This window comes from Salvelinus fontinalis, chromosome 13 (assembly GCF_029448725.1).
Source record: "Salvelinus fontinalis isolate EN_2023a chromosome 13, ASM2944872v1, whole genome shotgun sequence".
NCBI classification, from domain to species: Eukaryota; Metazoa; Chordata; class Actinopteri; order Salmoniformes; family Salmonidae; genus Salvelinus; species Salvelinus fontinalis.
The window spans coordinates 6689653-6703225 of NC_074677.1; the positions used below are offsets into that span (position 1 = coordinate 6689653).

Genomic DNA, 13573 nt, shown 5'->3' on the forward strand with positions numbered 1-13573 from the left:
CAGAATTAACCCTGTAACCACGCAGAATTAACCCTGTAACCATGCAGAATTAACCCTGTAACCATGCAGAATTAACCCTGTAACCACGCAGAATTAACCCTGTAACCATGCAGAATTAACCCTGTAACCATGCAGAATTAACCCTGTAACCACGCAGAATTAACCCTGTAACCATGCAGAATTAACCCTGTAACCACGCATAATTAACCCTGTATCCATGCAGAATTAACCCTGTAACCACGCAGAATTAACCCTGTAACCATGCAGAATTAACCCTGTAACCATGCAGAATTAACCCTGTAACCATGCATAATTAACCCTGTAACCATGCAGAATTAACCCTGTATCCATGCAGAATTAACCCTGTAACCATGCAGAATTAACCCTGTAACCATGCAGAATTAACCCTGTAACCATGCAGAATTAACCCTGTAACCATGCAGAATTAACCCTGTATCCATGCAGAATTAACCCTGTAACCATGCAGAATTAACCCTGTAACCATGCATAATTAACCCTGTAACCACGCATAATTAACCCTGTAACCATGCAGAATTAACCCTGTAACCACGCATAATTAACCCTGTAACCACGCATAATTAACCCTGTATCCATGCAGAATTAACCCTGTAACCACGCATAATTAACCCTGTAACCACGCATAATTAACCCTGTATCCATGCAGAATTAACCCTGTAACCACGCAGAATTAACCCTGTAACCATGCAGAATTAACCCTGTAACCATGCAGAATTAACCCTGTAACCATGCAGAATTAACCCTGTAACCTTGCAGAATTAACCCTGTAACCATGCAGAATTAACCCTGTAACCATGCAGAATTAACCCTGTAACCATGCAGAATTAACCCTGTAACCATGCAGAATTAACCCTGTAACCATGCAGAATTAACCCTGTAACCATGCAGAATTAACCCTGTAACCTTGCAGAATTAACCCTGTAACCATGCAGAATTAACCCTGTATCCATGCAGAATTAACCCTGTAACCATGCAGAATTAACCCTGTATCCATGCAGAATTAACCCTGTATCCATGCAGAATTAACCCTGTAACCACGCATAATTAATGGATAAAAAAAATCGACGTTCATCCAATTACGGCAAATTCAGAAGTGGAACTATGAGATCAGGTTGCAGGCATTCAACACACGCACACACACACGCACACGCACGCACACGCACACGCACACGCACACACACACACACGAGCACCCACCACACACCACACACACACACACACACACACACGAACACACACGAACACACACACACACACACACACACACACACACACACACACACACACACACACACACACACACACACACACACACACACACACACACACACTGTACATACAGCTGAAGTCTGAAGTTTACATACACCTTAGCCAAATACATTTAAACTCAGTTTTTCACAATTCCTGACGTGTAATCCTAGTAAAAATTCCCTGTCTTAGGTCAGTTAGGATCACCACTTTATTTAATTATTTAAAACAGTTCTTTTTTTGTTTCATCAGACCAGAGGACATTTCTCCAAAAAGTACGATCTTTGTCCCCATGTGCAGTTGCAAACCGTAGTCTGGCTTTTTTATGGCAGTTTTGGAGCAGTGGCTTCTTCCTTGCGGAGCGGCCTTTCAGGTTATGTCGATATAGGACTCGTTTTACTGTGGATATAGATACTTTGTACCTGTTTCCTCCAGCATCTTCACAAGGTCCTTTGCTGTTGTTCTGGGATTGATTTGCACTTTTCGCACCAAAGTACATTAATCTCTAGGAGACAGAACGCGTCTCCTTCCTGAGCGGTATGACGGCTGCGTGGTCCCATGTTGTTTATACTTGCGTACTATTGTTTGTACAGATGAACATGGTACCCTCAGGCGTTTGGAAATTGCTCCCAAGGATGAACCAGACTTGTAGAGGTCTACAATTTTTTGACTGAGGTCTTGGCTGGAATTGTGATACAGTGAATTATAAGTTAAATCATCTGTCTGTTAACAATTGTTGGAAAAATGACTTGTGTCATGCACAAAGTAGATGTCCTAACCGACTTGCCAAAACTATAGTTTGTTAACAAGAAATTTGTGAAGTGGCTGAAAAATGAGGTTTAATTACTCCAACCTAAGTGTATGTAAACTTCCGACTTCAACTGTACATACCGGTCACACACACACACACTCTCTCTCTCTCTCTCTTTTTGTCTCTCGCTCTCTAATAAAACAAACACACACACACACACACATACATACATACAAACACACACACACACACACACACACACACACACACACACACACACACACACACACACACACACACACACACACACACACACACACACACACTCTCTCTCTCTTTTTCTCTCTCGCTCTCTCTCTCACACACACACCCACACACACACACACACACACATACACACACACACACACACACACACACACACACACACACACACACACACACACACACACACACACACACACACACACACACACACACACACACACACACACACACACAGTTGACCTGCTCCACTGGAAAAGTGAGTCATAACGGAGAGTTAGGTCAATGTCTACATATTTTGGTTGTGTGTGTTGTGTATGTGTGTGTTGTGTATGTGTGTGTTGTGCGTGTGTGTGTGTGCGCGTTTATGTTAGCTGGGAGCTAGGTAAATATAATTCTGTGTTGATGTACACTAGCTTGGTTGGTTTTCCAGGCCTTTGAAAAGGCTTACTGCTGTCTCTCACCCTGTCTCACCGCTCTACATCCCTTCGCACCCTAGATATACATTATAGAATCGCCATGTTGAAATATTTATTTGACCTCCAACTTTATTTTTGTGTTTTTAGTCAGTTAAGTTCTTATTTACAATGACGGCATCCCGCGGGGGACTGGGGACGGGGCGGGGGACGGGAGACGGGGGACGGGGGGCTGGGATTAAAAATACAAATAAATACAATATAAATATAAAACACACATCACCACAAGAGAGACAACACTACATAAACAGAAACTTAAGACAACAACACAGCAAGGCAGCAACACATGACAACACAGCAAGGCAGCAACACATGACAACACAGCAAGGCAGCAACACATGACAACACAGCATGGCAGCAACACATGACAACACAGCATGGCAGCAACACATGACAACACAGCATGGCAGCAACACATGACAACACAGCAAGGCAGCAACACATGACAACACAGCATGGCAGCAACACATGACAACACAGCATGGCAGCAACACATGACAACACAGCATGGCAGCAACACATGACAACACAGCATGGCAGCAACACATGACAACACAGCAAGGCAGCAACACATGACAACACAGCATGGCAGCAACACATGACAACACAGCATGGCAGCAACACATGACAACACAGCATGGCAGCAACACATGACAACACAGCAAGGCAGCAACACATGACAACACAGCATGGCAGCAACACATGACAACACAGCATGGCAGCAACACATGACAACACAGCATGGCAGCAACACATGACAACACAGCAAGGCAGCAACACATGACAACACAGCATGGCAGCAACACATGACAACACAGCATGGCAGCAACACATGACAACACAGCATGGCAGCAACACATGACAACACAGCATGGCAGCAACACATGACAACACAGCATGGCAGCAACACATGACAACACAGCAAGGCAGCAACACATGACAACACAGCATGGCAGCAACACATGACAACACAGCATGGCAGCAACACATGACAACACAGCATGGCAGCAACACATGACAACACAGCATGGTAGCAGCACAACATGACAACAACATGTTACAAACGTTATTGGACAACAGCACAAAGGGCAAGAAGGTAGAGACACTTCTTTGAATGAAGGAATTGAGATAAAACTGTCCAGTTTGAGTGTTTGTTGCAGCTCGTTCCAGTCGCTAGCTGCAGCGAACTGAAAAGACTAACGACCCAGGGATGTGTGTGCTTTGGGGACCTTTAACAGAATGTGACTGGCAGAACGGGTGTTGTATGTGGAGGATGAGGGCTGCAGTAGATATCTCAGATAGGAGGGAGTGAGGCCTAAGAGGGTTTTATAAATAAGCATCAACCAGTGGGTCTTGCGACGGGTATACAGAGATGACCAGTTTACAGAGGAGTATAGAGGGCAGTGATGTGTCCTATAATGAGCATTGGTGGCAAATCTGATGGCCGAATGGTAAAGAACATCTAGCTGCTCGAGAGCACCCTTACCTGCCGATCTATAAATGATGTCTCCATAGTCTGGCATGGGTAGGATGGTCATCTGAATCAGGGTTAGTTTGGGAATCGATTAATTTAACTTTTTGAAATGGTAATATTTTGGTGTAGTATTTCGTAATGCATTTGAAACCCTGAGAGTCTGTTGAGTCTGTTGTAAAGTGTTAAGGCTGTCGGATGAGAGGTGCAAGCTCTCTCTCTCTCTCTGTCTCTCTCTGTCTCTCTCTCTCTCTCTGTCTCTCTCTGTCTCTCTCTCTGTCTCACTGTCTCTGTCTCTCTCTGTCTTTCTCTCTCTCTCTCTCTGTCTCTCTGTCTCTCTCTCTGTCTCTCTCTCTGTCTCACTGTCTCTGTCTCTCTCTGTCTTTCTCTCTCTCTCTCTCTGTCTCTCTCTGTCTCTCTCTCTGTCTCTCTGTCTCTCTCTCTGTCTCTCTCTCTGTCTCACTGTCTCTGTCTCTCTCTGTCTTTCTCTCTCTCTCTCTCTCTCTGTCTCTCTCTCTATGTCTGTCTCTGTCTCTCTCTGTCTCTCTCTCTGTCTCTCTGTCTCTCTCTCTCTCTGTCTCTCTCTCTCTGTATGTCTCTCTCTCTCTGTCTCTGAGGTTTTACTCAGCCCAAAATCTGTCCACTAAAATAAACCCATGAAATTATACATTTTTTGTGTCAATGAGAGAGTTTCAAATTTGGTCAACAAAAATATAAAATGCTAATTTGCTACATAAAGCTTATTTGTTTTGTAATGGTTAGGTTGTTACGAATGCACTTATATAAGTGAACGCACGTGACATTTTGACAAACGACTTTATATCAGAGTTGTGCCTGTTGTCATTGAGATAGGTACAAGACTCATCATGGATATAACCCGTTTTAGCATGGACATTGCCATTGAGCGCTTCCACCATTTTAAAGTAGTCAATTGGGTGGGGATTCCTATGAGTTGGGGGCAATCAACCAATGAAGAAGAAGACAATTAACTACTTTAAAATGAAGATAGCCTCAATGGCGCTGTCCATGCTGTCACCGTTCTTTAGTCGCGGTGCTGCCGATTATTGGCACATGATAAAAGACGACCCACTGGGTGAAGAGGGGGAAGAAATTATTGACTTCTCACCATAGCTACTATTTATTTTCCATGTTTTTCTGCTGGTCTGTTTGTTTTTCAGGCTGTTAGATTCTTGCCTTGGAGTATTTTTGGGGCAGTCTGAATAGGAATGTCTTTAATCGTGGCTACAAAGGAATTGAGAGAAGAAGAAGGACGAGAATAGAAGATCTCCCCAGCTTTGTAAACAAATGAGAGAGAGGAGGAGGAGGAGGAGGAGAGGGAGGAGAGGGAGGAGGAGGAGGAGGAGGAGGAGGAGAGGGAGGAGAGGGTGGAGGAGGAGGAGGAGAGGGTGGGTGGAGAGGGAGGAGGAGGAGGAGGAGGAGAGGGAGGAGAGGGAGGAGGAGGAGGAGGAGAGGGAGGAGGAGGAGGAGGAGAGGGAGGAGAGGGTCGAGGAGGAGGAGGAGGAGAGGGTGGAGAGGGAGGAGGAGGAGGAGGAGAGGGAGGGGAGGCAGGAGGAGGAGGAGAGGGTGGAGGAGGAGGAGGAGAGGGTGGAGAGGGAGAGGGAGGAGAGGGAGGAGGAGGAGGGGAGGGAGGAGAGGGAGGGGAGGGAGGAGGAGGAGGAGAGGGTGGAGGAGGAGGAGGAGAGGGTGGAGAGGGAGAGGGAGGAGAGGGAGGAGGAGGAGAGGGAGGAGAAGGAGAAGGAGGAGGAGGAGGAGAGGGTGGAGAGGGAGGAGGAGGAAAGGGAGGGAGGAGGAGTGACCATTGTTAACAGAGCAGGGAACTGTTTGTGCGCTCTGTGGTTTCTAGTCCCTGTGAAATAGAGACTCAGTGATTTTGGTTCCCAGGCCCACTTTTTCTCAAGCCCGTACTGAAACCAAATGAAGAGGTTTCAGTCAGTCTGTCTGTGTATGATGCTGTTTATAGCACCAGACTCCTACTAACTGGAAAAGGGTACAAATAGTGGTATCTGGACACTGTTCACAGTCAGTTGATTGTAAGTGAAGTGAGGGCATGTTTAAAAAAGAATATAATGCCTAGTCTTGTAAGCAATGCAAAACATAGACACTGTCAGGAACAACAACATGTTAGAATCTTCAATGCAGGCAGGCCTAGATTAGAGAAGTTGGCACGTATTGGAAACAGACAGTACAAGGAAAGTAAAATATTATGGACAGATTATAGACAGATTGTATAAAGATTATAGACAGATTATAGATAGATTATAGACAGATTGTATAAAGATTATAGACAGATTGTATAAAGATTATAGACAGATTGTATAAAGATTATAGACAGATTATAGACAGATTGTATAAAGATTATAGATAGATTATAGACAGATTGTATAAAGATTATAGATAGATTATAGACAGATTATAGGCAGATTGTATAAAGATTATAGATAGATTATAGGCAGATTGTATAAAGATTATAGATAGATTATAGACAGATTATAGACAGATTGTATAAAGATTATAGACAGATTATAGACAGATTATAGACAGATTGTATAAAGATTATAGACAGATTGTATAAAGATTATAGATAGATTATAGACAGATTGTATAAAGATTATAGATAGATTATAGACAGATTGTATAAAGATTATAGATAGATTATAGACAGATTGTATAAAGATTATAGACAGATTGTATACAGATTATAGACAGCATATAGACAGATTGTATAAAGATTATAGATAGATTATAGACAGATTATAGGCAGATTGTATAAAGATTATAGATAGATTATAGGCAGATTGTATAAAGATTATAGATAGATTATAGACAGATTATAGACAGATTGTATAAAGATTATAGACAGATTATAGACAGATTGTATAAAGATTATAGATAGATTATAGACAGATTGTATAAAGATTATAGATAGATTATAGACAGATTATAGACAGATTGTATAAAGATTATAGACAGATTATAGATAGATTATAGACAGATTATAGATCGATTATAGACAGATTGTATAAAGATTATAGATAGATTATAGACAGATTATAGATCGATTATAGACAGATTATAGACAGATTATAGACAGATTGTATAAAGATTATAGACAGATTGTATAAAGATTATAGACAGATTGTATAAAGATTATAGACAGATTGTATAAAGATTATAGACAGATTATAGACAGATTATAGACAGATTGTATAAAGATTATAGATAGATTATAGACAGATTATAGACAGATTATAGACAGATTATAGACAGATTATAGACAGATTATAGATCGATTATAGACAGATTATAGACAGATTATAGACAGATTATAGACAGATTTTGATGTCAGTAGTTTATACCAGTAATTCCACAATTTCCACATTGCCAGGTGGGTTACATTGGGTTACATTGGGTTACACTGGGTTACATTGGGTTACACTGGGTTACATTGGGTTACATTGGGTTACATTGGGTTACATTGGGTTACACTGGGTTACATTGGGTTACATTGGGTTACACTGGGTTACATTGGGTTACACTGGGTTACATTGGGTTACATTGGGTTACATTGGGTTACACCGGGTTACATTGGGTTACATTGGGTTACACTGGGTTACATTGGGTTACACTGGGTTACATTGGGTTACATTGGGTTACACTGGGTTACATTGGGTTACACTGGGTTACATTGGGTTACATTGGGTTACATTGGGTTACACTGGGTTACACTGGGTTACATTGGGTTACACTGGGTTACACTGGGTTACATCGATCGTATGTAATAGACAAAACAATATTACCGATCCAAGTAGACAGAGTGAAACCGGATTACTGCCGCGTTCAAAAACACCTGGAAACTCAGACGTTTGTTTTTGCTCAGACTGGGATCGTTTTGAATGGTCGTCCAACTCAGACGTTTGTTTTTGCTCAGACTGGGATCGTTTTGAATGGTCGTCCAACTCAGACGTTTGTTTTTGCTCAGACTGGGATCGTTTTGAATGGTCGTCCAACTCAGAATTCCAACTCAGGAACTCGGGCCTCTATCTAGAGCTCCGACTTTCCACCTGGAAGATCCCCGACGTCATGATTGGACCTCGTATTTTCCAGAGTTCCCAGTTGTCTTGAACGCGGCATACAAAGCTAAAAGCCTGAATAGGTATTTTATTTCTCAACGTTCCCCTCAGCCTATACTATGTCAAGGCGTGGTGATGTCGACGGCAGAGTAGTAGTTTTCATTCGACATTTTTTGACTTGTATTGTTTTTCTTTGTTAAAAGGACCAAGTACCGCTGTGGGTCTCTAATTTGGGCCTAGTTTACGTAGATTGGGAAAGCAGCTGCCAGGCTCCATAACGTAGCTCCAGAGTTAGCGTGGCAGAACCCAGGGCCTTGTCCTCAGACGTGGATCTACAGACTTCTATGGGCTGTAGACCAGAGTCATATGGCGTCATAGGAACACAGCCATGTCTCAGGGCAAGCCTGGACAAGGCCAGACAGAAGCAGGACACTCAGACTGGGCCTGCTGGACAGGACACTCAGACTGGGCCTGCTGGACAGGACACTCAGACTAGGCCTGCTGGACAGGACACTCAGACTGGGCCTGCTGGACAGGACACTCAGACTGGGCCTGCTGGACAGGACACTCAGACTGGGCCTGCTGGACAGGACACTCAGACTGGGCCTGCTGGACAGGACACTCAGACTGGGCCTGCTGGACAGGACACTCAGACTGGGCCTGCTGGACAGGACAATCAGACTGGGCCTGCTGTACAGGACACTCAGACTGGGCCTGCTGTACAGGACACTCAGACTGGGCCTGCTGGACAGGACACTCAGACTGGGCCTGCTGGACAGGACTCTCAGACTGGGCCTGCTGGACAGGACACTCAGACTGGGCCTGCTGGACAGGATACTCAGACTGGGCCTGCTGGACAGGACACTCAGACTGGGCCTGCTGGACAGGACTCTCAGACTGGGCCTGCTGGACAGGACTCTCAGACTGGGCCTGCTGGACAGGACACTCAGACTGGGCCTGCTGGACATTAGCAGCCTCTATCCATCTGTCATATGGCAGACACATAGCTACAGCAGGTTGGGTAAGGTATTTGGGGGGGGGGGGGGGGGGGGGGTATGTGTGAGACGCGCGCGCGTGTGTGTGTGTGTGTGTGTGTGTGTGTGTGTGTGTGTGTGTGTGTGTGTGTGTGTGTGTGTGTGTGTGTGTGTGTGTGTGTGTGTGTGTGTGTGTGTGTGTGTGCGTGTGTGTGTGTGAGACGCGTGCGTGCGTGCGTGCGTGCGTGTGTGTGTGTGTGTGTGTACGCGTCTCCAGCTGTGTGCTGTGACTACACTCTGTCCTCTGTTCACAATAACATCTCTCCCAGTCGGTCTCTGTGAATACTTAGTTCCCATCCAGTTTAACAAGGTTTTCTCTGGCAGAGCTGTAAACACAATGTCTAACCTCTGACCCCCTATTAGTGTTTTGGGGACCAGCCAGCTGTATCTGAAGGCCAAACGTTAGCTTCGTCGCCCTTTTACCCCTATGGGCACTAATCAAAAGTGGTGCACTAAATAGGGAATAGGGGGCTATAGTAGTGTACTATATAGGGAATAGGGTGCTATAGTAGTGCACTATATAGGGAATAGGGTGCTATAGTAGTGCACTATACAGGGAATAGGGTGCTATAGTAGTGCACTATACAGGGAATAGGGTGCTATAGTATTGCACTACATAAGGAATAGGGTGCTATAGTAGTGCACTATACAGGGAATAGGGTGCTATAGTAGTGCACTATACAGGGAATAGGGTGCTATAGTAGTGCACTATACAGGGAATAGGGTGCTATAGTAGTGCACTATATAGGGAATAGGGTGCTATAGTAGTGCACTACATAGGGAATAGGGTGCTATAGTAGTGCACTACATAGGGAATAGGGTGCTATAGTAGTGCACTATATCGGGAATAGGATGCTATAGTAGTGCACTACATAGGGAATAGGGTGCTATAGTAGTGCACTACATAGGGAATATGGTGCTAAAGTAGTGCACTATACAGGGAATAGGGTGCCATTTTGGACAAATCTTTTGTTAAGATTAGAAATGGAAAGTCAAATTTATTTGTTATTTTTTACCTCTTTTTCTCTCCAATTTCTTGGTATTCAATTGGTAGTTACAGTCTTGTCTCATCGTTGAGAAATGGCAAGTCTAACCCTGGTCTGGTGCAGACAGACTTCTTGGCTTGTAAGTGTACAAGGCCCTCTGTAATGACCAGTTAACGGTGGTGGTGTTTTATTTACGTTGCCGGTTCTCTGATGTCTGTAGGATTCTATCAGGCAGTTGTGGCACTAGTTATAAACAGTCATAAACTAGTCATAAACTAGTCATTAACTAGTCATTAACCAGTTATAAACAGTCATTAACCAGTCATTAACCAGTTATAAACAGTCATAAACTAGTCATTAACTAGTCATTAACCAGTCATTATACAGTCATAAACTAGTCATTAAACAGTCATAAACCAGTTATAAACAGTCATAAACTAGTCATTAACCAGTCATAAACTAGTCATTAAACAGTCATAAACCAGTTATAAACAGTCATAAACTAGTCATAAACTAGTCATTAACCAGTTATAAACAGTCATAAACTAGTCATAAACTAGTCATTAAACAGTCATAAACTGGTCATTAACTGGTCATTAACTAGGCATTAACTAGTCATTAACCAGTCATAAACTAGGCATTAACCAGTCATAAACTAGTCATAAACCAGCCATTAATCAGTCATAAACTAGTCATTAACTGGTCATTAACTGGTCATTAACTAGGCATTAACTAGTCATTAACCAGTCATAAACTAGGCATTAACCAGTCATAAACTAGTCATAAACAGTTGAACTAGTCATAAACTAGTCATTAACCAGTCATTAACCAGTCATAAACTAGTCATAAACAGTCAAACTAGTCAAACATGTCATTAACCAGTCATAAACTAGTCATAAACTAGTCATAAACAGTTAAACTAGTCATAAACTAGTCATAAACTAGTCATAATCAGTCATAAACAAGTCATTAATCAGTCAAACTAGTCATGAACCGGTCATAAACCAGTCATAAACCAGTCATAAACTAGTCATAATCCATTCATAAACCATTCTTAAACTGGTCATAAACCATTCATGAACCAGTCATAAACTAGTGCCACATAGTTTACTTCTGATGTGTCTCTCCCTCTCTTCTCTCATTCTTGTTCTTGTTCTCTCGCTCTCTCGCTTTCTCTATATATCTCTTCTCTCTTTCTCTCTCTCACTTTCTCCTCTCTCCCTCTATCTCTCTCTCACCATGTGTATGTGACAAATACCATTTGATTTGATTTGATTACCTCGCTCTCTCACTCTTGCTCTCTCTCTATATATCTTTCTCCCTCTCTCTACCTCTCTCTCCCTGTAGTCTTCTCTTACTGTAGTTTTCTCTTACTGTAGTATTCTTACTGTAGTTTTATCTACTGTAGTCTTCTCTTGCTGTAGTATTCTTACTGTAGTTTTCTCTTACTATAGTATTATCTACTGTAGTCTTCTCTTGCTGTAGTATTATCTACTGTAGTCTTCTCTTGCTGTAGTATTCTTACTGTAGTTTTATCTACTGTAGTCTTCTCTTTCTGTAGTATTATCTACTGTAGTCTTCTCTTTCTGTAGTCTTCTCTGCTGTAGTCTTCTCTTTCTGTAGTATTATCTACTGTAGTCTTCTCTTGCTGTAGTATTCTTACTGTAGTTTTATCTACTGTAGTCTTCTCTTTCTGTAGTATTATCTACTGTAGTATTCTTACTGTAGTATTATCTACTGTAGTCTTCTCTTTCTGTAGTATTATCTACTGTAGTCTTCTCTTTCTGTAGTATTATCTACTGTAGTATTCTTACTGTAGTATTATCTACTGTAGTCTTCTCTTTCTGTAGTATTATCTACTGTAGTCTTCTCTTACTGTAGTATTATCTACTGTAGTTTTCTCTTTCTGTAGTATCATCTGCTGTAGTCTTCTCTTTCTGTGGTATTATCTACTGTAGTATCCTCTTTCTGTAGTCTCTTCTTACTGTAGTATCCTCTACTGTAGTCTACTATTACTGTAATATTCTCTACTGTAGGCTACTATTACTGTAAACTTCTCTTTCCGTAATCTTCTCTACTGTAGTCTTCTATTTCTGTAGTCTTCTCTGCTGTAGTCTTCTCTTTCTGTAGTCTTCTATTTCTGTAGTCTTCTCTGCTGTAGTCTTCTCTTACTGTAGTCATCTCTACTGTAGTCTTCTCTTTCTGTGGTCTCGTCTTCTCTACTGTAGTCTACTTTTACTGTAGTCGTCTCATACTCATACTCTTCCTATATACTTCTCTTTCTGTAGTATTATCTACTGTAGTCTTTTCATACTGTTGTCTTCGCTTACCGTAGTTTTATCTACTGTAATCTTCTCTTTCTGTAGTCTCCTCTAATGTAGTCTACTTGTACTGTAGCCTTCTCATTAATGTAGTCTTCTCTTGCTGTAGTCTTCTCTTTCTGTAGTCTCCTCTACTGTATTCATACTGTAGTATTATCTACTGTAGCCTTCTCTTATTGTAGTCTTCTCTACTCTAGTCTGCTCTTCCTGTAGTCTTCTCTACTGTAGTCTGCTCTTCCTGTAGTCTTTGATAAGGGACTACAGGAAGAGCAGTATATCAACCCCACACCATCATCATGGACAGCTAGCAGCCGATTTAGTTCATTTACATATTCAAATCAAATCAAATGCGCCGAATACAACAGGTCGTAGAGCTTACCTTGAAATGCTTACTTACAAGCCCTTAATTAACCAACAATGCAGTTCAAGAAATAGATTTAAGAAAATATTTACTAAATAAATTAAACTAAAGTAAAAAAATGTGTATGAAAAGTAACACAATAAAATAACAGTACTGAGGCTATATACAGGGGGTGCCGGTACCGGGTCAATGTATGGGGGTACAGGTTAGTACTGAGGCTATATTACAGGGGGTGCCGGTACCGGGTCAATGTATGGGGGTACAGGTTAGTACTGAGGCTATATACAGGGGGTGCCGGTACCGGGTCAATGTATGGGGGTACAGGTTAGTACTGAGGCTATATACAGGGGGTGCCGGTACCGGGTCAATGTATGGGGGTACAGGTTAGTACTGAGGCTATATACAGGGGGTGCCGGTACCGGGTCAATGTATGGGGGTACAGGTTAGTACTGAGGCTATATACAGGGGGTGCCGGTACCAGGTCAATGTATGGGGGTACAGGTTAGTACTGAGGCTATATACAGGGGGTGC

At 42.4% G+C, this 13573-nt stretch overlaps 1 protein-coding gene across 1 annotated transcript in view; it reads left to right on the forward strand.

Annotated features, from left to right (window-relative positions):
• LOC129867996 (E3 ubiquitin-protein ligase RNF43-like) overlaps positions 1-13573 on the forward strand; it is a 229229-nt gene that overhangs the window by 105384 nt on the left and 110272 nt on the right. The gene's annotated exons all lie outside the window — the stretch shown is intronic.